The sequence below is a fragment of the Xiphophorus hellerii genome, chromosome 14 (genome assembly GCF_003331165.1).
Source record: "Xiphophorus hellerii strain 12219 chromosome 14, Xiphophorus_hellerii-4.1, whole genome shotgun sequence".
In the NCBI taxonomy this organism is placed as follows: domain Eukaryota; kingdom Metazoa; phylum Chordata; class Actinopteri; order Cyprinodontiformes; family Poeciliidae; genus Xiphophorus; species Xiphophorus hellerii.
This window is the reverse complement of record NC_045685.1, coordinates 6,207,180-6,220,170: the sequence shown is the minus strand read 5'-3', so window position 1 is coordinate 6,220,170 and position 12,991 is coordinate 6,207,180. Positions and strand designations below refer to the sequence as shown.

General features: G+C 40.7%; 1 protein-coding gene across 2 annotated transcripts in view; it reads left to right on the top strand.

Moving 5' to 3' along the window:
• Positions 1–338: 338 nt before the first annotated feature.
• znf219 (zinc finger protein 219) overlaps positions 339–12,991 on the top strand; it is a 30,021-nt gene continuing 17,368 nt past the window's right edge. For both annotated transcript variants that reach the window (XM_032582819.1, XM_032582820.1), the window contains exon 1: positions 339–488. The gene's annotated coding sequence lies outside the window, so the exon portion shown is untranslated. The remainder of the gene's footprint in view (positions 489–12,991) is intronic.

Here is a 12,991-nt window from a genome sequence, read left to right as displayed (position 1 = left end):
TCCATTGGTGAGAAACTTTCTCCTTCTCCTTCACCCCTTCCGAAAAAAAAAAAATGTGTCTAAACTGTCAGCTGCCCTCCAACCCAGATGCCATATTTAGGATACAAATGTGAAGAGATGACAGCGTTGTAAAATGGAGCCCGTGCTGAGATTATAATTAACATTTCCAACCTACATCACTCTCCCTCCCACTTCTCCTTTGCTCTCCCCTATTCACTCACTCCTGTACGATAAATTGGGGAGGGGGGGGGTTGTGAATAGAAGAAGAAAGAAGAGAAGGGGAGAAAGAAAAGAAAAGGAGATGGAGGAGGAGGAGGAGGAGAGAGTGAGAGAGAGGAGAGGGTGACCAAACGGAGGGAGGGAGGGGGAAACGGCGTATGCTTGTATACAACCCTGATTTCCATTTTTTTCCCAACTCGTAATGTATTTAATTCAAGTGAAACGTAATCATGACGTGTCGTGTCATTAATCTCCTCGCCGCCTCTCCCGTAAGTACACTGAGTCTTTACTTTCAACATATATCCTATATCTTCATTTATCCATTTCAAATTTTCCCACTACTATGTTTACATAGCCCGTGTGTACACTTTTACACTCGGTGGCATGACACGGCGGGGATGAAACATTTCCAAAAATGGAGAATTTAACTGCGACTCTTGTTGCCTTTTTTTTCTTCTTCTTCTCTCCCCTCTTCTCCGCTCGCGAGCGGGATAATGGTAGTTGTTGATGTGTTTTTGTATCTCTCTCTGCTTCTTTCATGTGCAGTTAGCTCTCTCGCGCGCGCACACAAGGAGAAACGCGCGCGCGCGCGCGTGTGTGTTAGCATGTGGAGTGATTGGCATGAAGCACGTATGTATGGTATGCATGTAAGCGCGAGCGAGCGAGCGAGCTCCGGACACACTTTCCGTCGGGTCATGTATGTAAAAACCGGGTGTTATGTAGGCGCGCGCGTGGACGACATGCGTTTTTAGCCTCGTCTCATGTCCGTGACGTGACCGTAAAAAAAGAGGAAAATAAGGGGAGAGAGAAAACCGCTGTTTTCACCGAAAACCCCCCCTCAGCGTAACAGTTTGAACTAGTCGCCTCGGTGGGTCGGGGCGATTTTTAACGCCACTTTAAAATGGTCGCAAGTGCTCGAAAAGTCGCGCGGAGTGTTAAAAAGAGGAATTTGTTTCCAATTTAAGCAACTTAAAAGTAAGTTGGGAGCTGCTGTCAGGAGGAGTGAATTTGGGCAACTCTGATAATAAAACGACGCGATGTTCCGAGTTGGAAAGTAAACTAGAGTTGATAGAATCCGGGTGTCGAAGCGTGAGGGCAAAAGCCACATTTTAAAAAGTGTCTAATTTTGGGCAAGTTGAGTTGAAGGTGAACGTATCCAGCCCGACTAATTGTCTTTTGTCGGACGCACATTAAACGGCATTGTGTGGCTCCTTGTTGGCGAGATAAGCGTCGTCACTTTCATTTCAGCTTTGCGCAAAAAAAAAAAAAAAAGCGTCTCGAGCGACGTTATTCCTTTCACACTTTTCCTTTACTACAGTGTTTACTATCAGGCGTTTAGCTGTCCTAACGTCGCCTCATAAAGTAGCTAATAAAGTGTTGACATGCAGGTTTGAATCATGTGAAGACAAGATGCCGGGTTTCAGCTTTGATGTTAAAAATAAACGTGTTTTTTAAAAAAAAATTTCGGACGCGGTGGCTTTTTGGGACGGATGTCGTTTCGAGATTGGCACAGGGTTAAAAATGAAATCCATGATGACACTTTTCTCTCTTTTTTTTGTACCCTCCTCCTTTCCTTTCGCTCGCTCGCCTTTTTCTCCCCTCCCTTAATCTTTTGTATAGAAAATTTAGGAACAAAATGGAGCAGGGGAGAGAGCGATAGATGGGCTGACATGACACTCACACACACACACGCCACCCCTCCGACTTCTCCAAACTACACCCCCCCCCCCCCCGTTCCCCTCCTGCTCCTCCGCTGGTGGTGTTTTAATCGCATTCTTTTTCTCTGGGATACAATCTACGGGGCAGGGTTAATCTCGTTTTAGTCGGGGTGTTTATTAGTGCATTGTTTGTTGATGGTTATTTATTTCATTAATGTGCCTCTAATTGAGATGGCCGCGAGAGGAGGAGGAGGACAGAGAGGGGGAAAAGAGCGTGCTGAAAATGGTTGCACGTTATTGACGCACATCACAGGGGCGAGGAGGAAATTCCTCTCGAGATAAGGCGCAGACGTGTCATCTGGCCTGACCATAAAAGACACTCCCGTCGCCCTTTTCTATATCCAATGGAATATGTTTAGGCATTCTGAAATGCCCCTTTTTTTTTCCTTCTTTTTTTTTTTTTTTACATCCACCTAAAAATGTCACACTCTTGAGAGCTGGGTGGGTGTGTGTGGGTGTGTGTGTGTGTGTGTGTCCAGACAGAGGAAGTAGGTTGACATTGCTGGCTTGTCCTATAATCAGACGATTTTGAGAATCCTTAAACTCTTGTTTACATCCAAGTTTCTTTTTTCTGTAAGTCTTTTAAAATGACAAGCAGGGCTTTTTTTTTTTTTTTTTTTGGTCACATGTATTTTAAGTTTTGACGTAGTTTGTTATGCATCGAACGACACTCAATGGTCCGTTTTTAAGTTTGTTTTGCTTTGTTGCTTGTCAATCAGCGAGATAACTTTAAGAAACAAAAAAGTTTCTACACCCCAGTGTATCTGGTGACATCGCATAAGTTCATTTGAATTAATGTATTTGTAGTTTTTCTCTTTTGCCTCCTCATTTTCATGTTTTTACTCCAATTTTGCCGTCAAATACGTTTGCTTTTCATAAAATACACAGGAGCAGTCTGTGAAGACAATCAGGGCACACTGGAGTGACCAAATTATGTTTTTGGAAAAACATATTTAGGGGTGCAAAGATTGGCAATACTGATCTCATCCACTTATCTTATCTTCCTCCAAATATCTGAAAATCTGCCACCTAGTGCTCTGCCGTTAGCGAGGGCAGGCCGGCCCACCAAGTTCAAGCCGGACGTGCACAGTTAACAAGTCACCCCACTGTTGCCAACTTAGAGACTTTCACCAAAACATAAAAATGAAAAATTGGTACCGGCCAAAATCCAAATTGGCAGGTCATCCTTTTTGATGATTGGTAATCGGCCAGAAAACTGCAATCAGTGCACCCTTGATTATGTTGCATTGACATACTTTTGAGGTCCCTTTTTTCACCCACTATTTCTGGCCAAATATATCTCCAAACAGACTCACGTGTCCAATGGAGGTCATAAAAATCATGTTTTCTGTCAAAGAGGGCAGGTTTGGGGCGTGCTGTGGTGGCGCAGGGGGTTAGCACGCCCCACGTTTGGAGGCCTTAGTCCTCGACGCGGACGTCGCGGGTTCGACTCCCGGTCCCAACGACCTTTGCCACATGTCTTCTCACCCTCCTTCCTGTCTGCCTACTGTCTAAAAAATACGAGCCGCAAAAACTCTTCGGAGAAAAAAAAAGTTGAAAAAAAAAAAAAAAGAGGGCAGGTTAAGCCACTTAGAGCTCAAATGTTTCTGAATCCATATAAAAATTGCTTGGTTAAGCCACTTAGAGCTCAAATGTTTCTGAATCCATATAAAAATTGCTTGGCTGCCACGAGTTTTACTAATGCCAGCCAATCAAGTCAGTTCTTGTGTCTCATGTGATGTCATCAGCCTAAATAAACACAAAGCTGAATTTGTGGAGGGGTTTGTTTTTTTTTCCTTCAATGTGATTTTAGGAAAAGGCTTAATTTTGTGAAATATGTTGTTGAGCTACATACTTAATTACCTTTCGTTTTATGGTCTGTGTATATTTGAAAAAATTAAATAAAATACACCACTGTATAGTGCCTTTAAATTGAAATAACTTATAAAGCAGTGGCCAGAAAAATGAAAGTTTATTAATTTTTTTAAAGTCTTTTGTAGCAGATTCCTGATCTCCAGCTTTTGTAAAGCTTTCAGCTGCGGATACAGACTCTGAGCCAATTTTCCTCTTTAAGAACAATAATTTAAGAAGACATAGGAACAGCATTCCAAGCTTTTCCTTCACTATCCTGCCACAAGAGGTCAAACATTAAAACACTTTTACAACGAAGGTTTACCAATGAAAAATAAAAACAAAGTAGACTTTTTAAACCTTCACATATTAGCAATCTGACCAGTTAGTATGTCGCGCATTTCTAAAGCCATGTCCCCCCCCATCAATATGAGTGTAGCTCCACTAAGAGGCTTCCAAAGGGCTGCCAACGTGTCCAAATCTAGCTTAAGTTGTTAAAACACAAAATGTTCGGCCTTCCTGTTTTCTGGTCAATTTTAGCTTTACCGCTCTTCCTCTGCCTGACGAAACCACAGACATGTCTCCACGTGTCATTGCAAGTTGTTTTCTTTTAAACAGCTTCTGATATCGTTCTGCTTCCTCTGACCTCATTCTAATACACCACCCTGACACTAATAAGTAACCAGCTTTTATGTTTTTCATTCAGTAACATTACCCACACTGAAGAGTGCTGTTGAAAGTGTGGTCCGGTTCAATAATCGAACGGGATCGGACTTGGGAGTTTCTCTATAAAGCGGAGAAAACTCTAGTGATCGTTTGTTGCATTCCTAAAAAAGTAGAGTTGGAAAATGGCACTTTTTACTCACAATTTGGATTCTTTTGAACTTGTACACAAGGAAACAAAACTAGAAGCCAGAATCATTGCAAATGTTTATCTTCTACTCCGATCAAGCTCGTTCAGGTGACCAGCTAATTTTTTAGGGCGTCTCTGAAAAGCTCAGTTTCTTCTGATTTTTAGTCAAACTTTTCATTCTTCTCGAGTCGTACATGGCAGAAAACTAAAAAGTAGGAGGATTAATGTTGTTTTATTTCTTATACAACACAGAGAGTTGAAGACTTCCCCCTTCACCTCTACAGGTAGTCTGCTTTTTGGTAACAAGATGATGATTTCATGTGAAACCCTTTGCAGGTACTCATCGGGATCCAGCTGCACTAATGAACATTAAACACGGGCCCAACATTAAAAAGGGTCTAATGGGTTTTGCTCATTCAGACCCCTATCTGCTTTTTGTGTTCAAGTAGTGTCCTTCTGCTCCTCCGCCACCATCAATGCCGCCTACTTGCTATCTTTGTGTGCATAGTACTGCGCTGTACTTGAGGGGGCCACACACACGCGCGCACGCCCACACACACACGCACACACACACCATCCAATCCAGGTGGCTCCTGGGAACAAGATTGTATGCGAAGGAGAAAGAGATGGAGTAAAAGGAAAAGGAGTGTAGCACCAATCAAGGCCTCTGATTGATATAATTGGGTCATTAGTGCGCCACGGGAGAGGCACCTGCTTGCCCTCAGTTAGGGAGAATCTACTGCATTGTGACATTTTGAGACTGTTGAGAGTTCTGCCTGCTGCTAGGGATTACTGTGAATTTAGAGCATTAGGGTCTTACTGATGTAGCGTGACACTTTTCGCAGATCGTATTGAGTTTGGAGACTACTTTTCAAACAATCTGGCAGTGGAAGTGGACAGTTGTCGGAAAATACAACCAAAAGGTGAAACTCCGGAGAGCTTTTTTTAATTTTAAAACGGGGGGGGAAAAAAGGAAACTGAAGCAAACGCTGTATTTTTACTAGTCATTGATCAGACGTCTGGTCGGAGACGACAGTAACTTTTAAGCTCATTACTGAAAATGTATCCTGCCAACAATCGGCTTACCATACGGAATAACACTTTACAGATCTACTGAACTGTTTGGCATCTTTTACCGCAACTTAATCTTTCCAATTTCGTTTTCCTTTAAACATATGTCATGGCTGCCTTTAGGGGCATCTTGGGATTTAATACCTTGCTTGAGGGCACTCAACTTCATTGCATTAGTGGATATTTACCTCCTGAGCCACGTAATTACTTCCAGCTAATATGAAATCTCATCTTCTACAACCGATTTTCAACTTTAACTTAAACTCTAAAAGAAACACTACAGGGAAAATTGATTGTTGGCAATCAGAAGCTGTTGACTAAAAAAGTAGAAGAGTCTCTGGTTTGGTTCAGATATCCATTGACACGTTGGAGACTCGAGATCAATTCCTGCTTTTGTTTCCTCCTCCATACTGACCAGTAGGACAATGAGCAGGCCTGTACTGTTGTTTGCGTTTGCTGACTGAACATTTTTCTAAAGAGCAGTTCAGTGCAGAAGTTTATAAGCACTCAACACGTATGTTAATGCATTTAATTTGGGCTCTTTAGTGGATAAATGTATTTCGACCCGTTCTTTTAAAAGGTGGGACGATCATACAACAGGCAATGATTCTCCAAAGCAAGACTTGAGTCTTGCTGTCAATCTTCTACTATCCACACTCGGTCAAACTTATATTGTCAAATATATACATACATCCATGCAATGATATTTGATGAGATGACCAATAGCAAACCAGATCTTTACCATAGGTTTTTTTGTAGAACAGTATACACTAGCAGTGTTTCCACTGACTATAATTGTGCAATTTAACAGAAACATGTAACTTTTGAAAAAACAAATTTTTTGCTAAAAAAAAATATGTAAAAGCAAGAATATGGCTGCTTTTACCGAAATTGGTTTATTTAGCAAAACTGCAATGAAAACACTTTTTTCACATCATGAGTCACATGATGAACAACTGGACATTGTCGACAATGACAGGAAGTAGTTGGAAGACCATGGCATGGCATGATTTTTAATGACTTTTCACCTGAACAGACTTATTCACCTTCGATTTTAACTGTGTTGTTTATTTAAAGGAAACGGCAATTGCAAAATTGTGTTTCTTCGACATCAGCAGACTATTGGCAAAGTTTTGCGCCAGTTTGTTATGGAACTTTAGCTAGTTAGTACTTGGGTCAGAGCTATTCTGGAAGCGTGCTTACCCTGTTTTCAAAACCAGTTTTAATGTTTTAAAACATTTTTCTGTTGTGAAGTCATACTGTCTGCATTTCAGCCATCTAGCTGATGGCGTGAGGAGAAGCCCCCCAGCAGGATGCTCCCTCCACCATGTTTGATAGGTCGTACAATGTTCTTAAGTTCAAAAGCCTCACCTTAAGTTCCCCAAGCGTGCTTCTCGTAATTGTGTCTACATAGCTCAACCTTTGTCCTACATGACCTCAAAATGTTTCTCATAAATCCATCTGGCTTGTCCATGTGGGAAACTCCAAATTTTCAGTCGTACCAACTGGTGTCCATTTTGTAGCTTTTTGGTAATGTAGAACATTAGCATCAACAACGGTGTCAGTCGATGGGCATGTGATGATGCAGGATAGGAGTGTGGTGTGTTTAACGGGAGCATAGAAGCAATGTCAATGGTGCATATTTTTTCAGTGTCAAAAGGGTGGGGAAATATATATAATATATATGCAATATCTGTAATTATCGGCTATCAGTATTGGCCCAAATGTTTATGTCGGTGCATCCCTAGTTAAAACTTGATTAGAATTGGTTATTTCATTCTGAAAGGGATCCCACAGACATCTCACACCTCAACCCCACTGAGTTAAAAAAACATCTTGGGCATGTTGGGCGTCAACAGTGCAGTTGTGTTTTGGACTTGTTTCATATATAAAGGCTCTTCGCCTGACTCAGTTGATGATGCAGAGATGTAACAGAAAACCCTTGTTCCTTTAAACCTTTGAAACATTGTAAAACTCCAAACCTTCTCTGCTATACAGAAATAAAACTAAAAGATTAAACTATTAGTCATCTAAGTATTTTTGAGACGCACCCATTTGAGTTTACTGGCTGATACCAATTTTCTGTTTTTCTCTGGCTTCTGACCTTGACTACCTACAATAAGAGCTACAACTTATACATTGTTTTAGCAAAAAGATAAATGTATCAAACATTGATCGTAGGAAGAACAAAACTGCTGCAGAAAAAGGCATGTGTGGCTGATTTCTCTTTGGGTTTTTTGAAAGCTTTAACCTGCCTTAACATTTTTTGCCAGCTCCAAAATGTTATTAAAACTTTAAGAACAGCATTCTATATATTTTTATAGCCCTCTTGCTGTGTGTTATCATTAATTGTGTATATTAGAACAGAAGGTGATTTCACACTGTGTGTGAGAAAGAGCAGGTGCATTAAAACAAAGTTTTACTATTTTCAAAACAAAAATAAAACAATTTTGAGTTGTTTTAGAGCATCTAACATCTTGCTAGTCTGGCCATTACCTGTGCAATTCCACTCAGTTATCATCTCCCTTCAATGCTGTGTCTGGGATTTCTCCCATTGAGCTCGATTTCTCTGACTGAATTTCAATTAAGTCGATCAGCAAACAGAAAAAGGAGTTGTGAACGTTGACCTCAATTTTCTGCGCTGTAGTTTTAGCAATGGCAGGGAATGGAAGTGAACAAAGCCATTCAGCCCATGTTGGCCACGCCTTCAAATGCTAAGCAATTAAAGTCAGAGCAAGAGGAATGTATTAGACATTTTATTGCTAACAAAGATGCTGTGGTCCTACTCTCCACAAGGTTGTTTGCAGCAAACAGTTTCCAGATAGCTTCATTGAGCTATGTCATTGTCAAACGTTAGCAAATGGGTAAAATCTGATCCAATGATTTCAGTCCACACCTCAACCAAGCAATTGTTACTACATAGCCGGGGGACGAGACCCTCTGTACGAAGCGAAGCGTAAACCAAAAGGCTGGATTTTCCCAGGCTTGCATCTTCCATTAGCCACAAAGTTTTAATCATGCTAATTAGGGTTAGCATCTTTAATTGTCAATCCTCGTCTCTTCTCTGCAGAGAATACGAATGTTAGCTTTCCAAAATTAATACATTTTCTAAAAAAGCTACTGACATTTTTAACTCTGCTTGTTCCGTGACGAGAAATAATAACTGTTGTGCAGCATGACTATTCCTGTTGTCCTCTGAACTTGGCTGTGGGTCAGTTTTCGCCTTTGTCAGCAACAAAATGTCCCCTAGGTTGGTTTAAACACCTTACTGAAACTCCGTTCCTTACAGAAAAGTCCACACTGAAGAGCACTGTGCCTAGTGAGATCTGAGTTCATTCACCAATTGGAAAAAGATTGAAATTTTGGATGTCAAAAGTCAAAAATTGTCCTATTGTGTTTCACCTGTCCATACCTCTGAAAATTTCTGCTTCAAAATTCAAATGAAAATGACAAGATCATGGTTGCTCACTGCTTGTTTTTTACTCAATCCAAAGTAAAGTGCTGCAAAGAGAACAGGGAATTTTCTGAAGCCTTTTCAGATGCAAAGTTTTGGGGGATTTTTTTCAGTTTTGAAGCAATGGATGGATTTACCTGGTCAGAGCCCACCTCAGTTTTCTATCAGTACCCAGTCGAATTATAGGTTATAGGTGCATCACTAAAATATTCATCAGAACATAATAAAAAAAATAAAATCTGATGTTCCAAAATGAGCATATCAATATTTGGAACGTGCAAAATCGTGTCAAGGACCTTGTTCTTGGTAAAACAGAATGTAATTGTAGTTTAAAAATAAACTTATGACATAACTTTCTGTCAAAGGATCTAAAACATATATATAGCGTAATGTAGTGCGCTTCAAGCAAAGTGTCACTTAGAAGGAGAACACAGCCTTAGTAGATTTCCCCAGAGTGATTGAAGAATCAACTCATTATTACTCTACAGTCACTATTTTTTCTGTTGTAAGGATTCTTGTGCGTGTTCACGGGTCTTATGTGATACACAAACTCCACAAGGAGGTCATGGTGTAGGGTTGGGATTCTTGGGACTGTCATTGCTCAAAGGCTCTTAAGAGGAGGACGGGAAGAATTTGGAAGTGTTTTGGGACTGATTGACGGTATCCTGGATGGATTTGGATCTATGATTAGGGAGGATTGACCATCAGGTAGATGTTGCTTTCATCTGCGGAGGTTCTCGTGTCTTCCCTTGCTTTAGTTCTCTGATGTTGAGCCCAGCAGGTGATCTCAAGCACAAGAACTTTCCATGAGAACACACCAAGTTATTTCCTTGAATCTTTCCTTCTCTAACGGCTTTCTGTCTTATAATTCCAAATCAGACAAGTCAGTCGGCACTTCCCACTCAGCCCTTCAGACGCAGCGTGGCCCGTGTGACTCGGAGCCACGGTCTTGTTTCTTTCTGCTGCGGCGCTGTGATGTTTCCGACGTTCAAATTCGCTCGCTCAGATCTGGCACTGTCGCGACGCTCCCAGAACGGTGTGCCGAAGCCGCGAGTGAGTGTCAGCTCGTGTTCTCCGCCGGAGGAGGAATTCATTCAGAAACAGAGGAAGCAAAAGCTTAAGAGGATGTCAAGAGGAGAGTAAGGAGGAGTTAAGTTGTAAGACTAGAAAGGAGGAATCGAACCAAAACATAAGACGCTTGCTTGGTGTTTCCTCTATGTTTCGCTTACAGAATTGACCTTGGCATGAAGAAGCAAGAGCCAAAAACAGACAGGAAGTTCTACAGTGCTTCTGACATATTTTCAAAAGTGGGAACCTACATTCCAGTTCTCTGCAATCGACCAAAAGACAATATTGAGGCAATTTTTCTTCCGTTTTCACACCAAAATGGTTAAAAGAGCCACGTTTTCTCCACAAGAAAACCATTCAGTGACACCTGTAAGAAGTTAACATCAGACACACAGTGGGAGACTCTCATCCTTATCTCTGGTAAACGGGAGAAGAGGGGGAGTGCGAGCCAGGCAAAGTTGAAGTGACGCGCCAGGGGTTCAGGGAAAGGTGAAATAAAGGAAATGAATACCGTCTGTGGGGAAGTTCGCCACGTGACCACGCCAGAAAGAAACAGGACCAGATTGTACGGTACCTCACGGAGAACAGTCTGCCTGTGCTTCCTTCTTTCCGGTTCTTTTTCTTTTTGTACTCCGTGTGTGTGGCGTCTTCCTTGTGTGTGGTCCTTCTCTCACACCAAGAGTTATCCCCAGAGGACACCTTACCTGATACACTCTTCCTCTCAGGAGATGATATCAAACAATACAGCTGGAACAAAGGACCTGAAGGGATGAACTTAGAAAGATACAACGCTGTGAAACAAGTATTCTCTCCCCCATGCAGATTTCTTTTTAACCTGAGGAAATACAAAAAGAAGTCCGATAATTTCACTTATTAAGGGCAAAATATTATCCAAACCAACCTGCCTCACCGTGTGAAAATTAATTGCCACCTAAACCTAATGACTGGTTTTGACAACCTTAGCGGTAGCAATTGCCCTTGAGGCGTTTGCGATAACTGTCGGAGTCTTTGACGTCTCTGTGGAGGAATGTTGACCCACTCTTGCCTGTGGAATTCTTTTTATTCAGCGACACTGGAGAGGTTTCAGGTCATCCCCAAGCTTCTCAATTGGATTAAATTACAGACTGAAGGTGGTGCCTTTTGAGATCTGTTAGTCGGTACCACCAGGAAGTTGCGATGTTGCAATCGGAACCATTAGAACATATTCCCTCACCATTCGCAAAATTGCTTTTTTTTCACCATTTTAAGTTTTCTGAAAATCTGACCAGTCACCTTAACCAATACCACCAAGCAACTAGGCTGAATTATGACCAATCCGCTCGGCCCCTTTCTAATTTAACTTCCTGTTTCACGACGTCTCTTGAAAGTACTGAGTACCAAATAAATACACGGCCAGTATTACCAATACTGATACCAATACTTTTTTCTATTTAATTTTGAAATGACATTTAGGTGTTTTGGTGGTTTTTCCTTTGAATTATATCAAAACCTTAGAATTTGAACAAAGCTTATAGGTTTCTACAAAATACTTTAATAATATACAACACCAAAACAAACTTGTGTTCTTTCCTAAATAAACTGCAAAAAAACACAAATCAAAACAAAATATTTTCTGAGTGGAGAAACTACACTGCAAAAAAAAAATAATAAGGAAATCCAAAACTAAAGTATCCATACAATACTCACTTGATATTGATATTATCGATATTTTGGATCGATACGCTGGACTCTTCTTGTAAGCAAAACTTGCAGCATTTGGCTTTTTTCTTTTTTTGTTTGCAAAAACCATTTTGAGTCTTTTCTGAAAGATTTACTTCTGCTGTGTCTACAGTTTCACGGTAAATTGAATCACCAACATGGAATTCTTTCGCATTTGACAACTCCTCAGGAGATGGTTTGATTAGGATTAAGTGTGCCATTTCAAGAAGGTCCTTGAAAATGTTATATGCACTTCGAATATTAGCTATGTTCAAATCTTGTCTGTTTTGGAAAGGTTATGTGACACTTTTCCACATAACCACTGCAAGACCGTGTCATGTTATGGTATTAAAACTTTGCAATTTTGACTGCAACTTTTTTTAAACCTTGCCACAAAATCAGTAATTTTAGGCTGCAACAATCACAAAAAAAACAAAAAAACATTAGAACATCCTCGAAGTACCGTTTTGCCTACTTCATGTTAGACAGCTTCTATTTCAGTTTTTTTTAGAGCGTACAGGTGAAATGGAACCTGCCTTTCCAAAAAGAAAGAAAGAAAAAGGTTATTTGCAGTTACTTTGAGACTCAGTAAGGGAAATGACTTTAGCATATGGCCAGATTTACCCTTTCTTCAGTTAAATTACAATCATTTAAAATCTGCTCTGTATGTACTCAAGTTATCTTTGCTCAATATTAAAATGATGTTTCTGATCTGAGGCATTTGATTGGGAGAAAAAAACCAAAGCCAAAGGAAATCTGTTTGGATTCACGTACCGTTTGACACCACCAGGTGTAATCTCCGTGCTCAGGCCTGTTTGTGCCTTTTACCAATCACTGCTTTACATTAAAACAACGGGAGGTCACAGAGACAATCACATAAACCGTTATTTGGCTATAAACGATGGATAACATTACCCAAACATTACCCAAGCCCTCTCAAAATGACACACATTAAAGGAAAGCCGAGCTGATTTTGCACTGCTGCCCACACGCATTGTCAAAAAAAGAAAAAAAAAAAGAAAAGTGAAATGCTCTCACACCCTGATATTTACATTCACA